This window comes from Lytechinus variegatus, chromosome 8, assembly GCF_018143015.1.
Source record: "Lytechinus variegatus isolate NC3 chromosome 8, Lvar_3.0, whole genome shotgun sequence".
Classification (NCBI taxonomy): Eukaryota; Metazoa; Echinodermata; class Echinoidea; order Temnopleuroida; family Toxopneustidae; genus Lytechinus; species Lytechinus variegatus.
In genome coordinates, this window is record NC_054747.1 from 1913489 (window position 1) to 1914574 (window position 1086).

Consider the following 1086-nt stretch of genomic DNA (forward strand, 5'->3'; position numbering starts at 1 on the left):
GAGGGGGCGCTGTTCAAATAGTCACGACGTACAAATTGATTATATCCCTGAGTTTGTTATTTAATGTTCAATGGCTAATCGAATCAATGGAATTCATTTGAACTTATTGATGTAAATGTTTTTATTCTTTTTTCATGATTTATCATTGTTTCATTACAATGATAAATCATGAAAAAAAAGAATAAAACGATTCACTGTTTCATGTACATGTAATATATTTGAATTTGTTATGTTTGTTTCTTACGTTCACCATATTATAACGTAAAAATATAAAACGGACATCGAATAAATCTATGAAAATTGATCAACATATTTAAAATGGAGTACTTGAGTAATGGGGAGTGTGTGTTCTTCTTGTGTGTGTTTGTGTTTTTATGTGTTGAGCTCTAGTGTATGAAAGGCTGCATTGTTGAAGAGAAGTCACTTTTAACATTTTGTCAACGAACTTCACCAACGATGATAACTCATTCAACATAAAAACAAAATTCTACGTAACGCGAACCAGCTTTCATTATGAAGCAATGAAGTAACATTCTCACCCAATCTGACATGTATTTTGAAAGTGTATTATCATGGGAGCGTGTGAAAGTTATGTTTAAGGTCGAAGGGCATATCATCGAGTTGTCAGCAAAACTATTTTAGCAAGCCTCTCCCTTATGGCATGTCCATTGCACGTTTTCTCTTAACCCGGAAAATTGGTGGGGCTAAGGGGGGGGGGTCTTAGCCCCACCAATTACCCGGGGTTAAGCTTAGCCAACTTCGTTTTCACACGACGTTTTTTAGCAAAGTGGGCTAGCACGGTCACGACGGTAGATAGTACGGTACTATTTGGCCCTGCAAAAAAGCAGGGTTAGCCGGCTTACTGTGGTGCTAGCACCACAGTTGCGGTGCTAAGAGATGCAGTGTGAAAACGATACAGGGCTAAGGAAAGTGTTGCTAAGCATTAGCCAATCACAGAAGTCGAATTGCACTTTAATCACGCTCTGTATGTTAAAATTATCAATATTCATGAGCTGAGGGATAGTCCGGGGTTAAGGCATTAATCCCGGCTGAGCAGAAAGTATCGGGTTAGGAAAGACAGTCTGA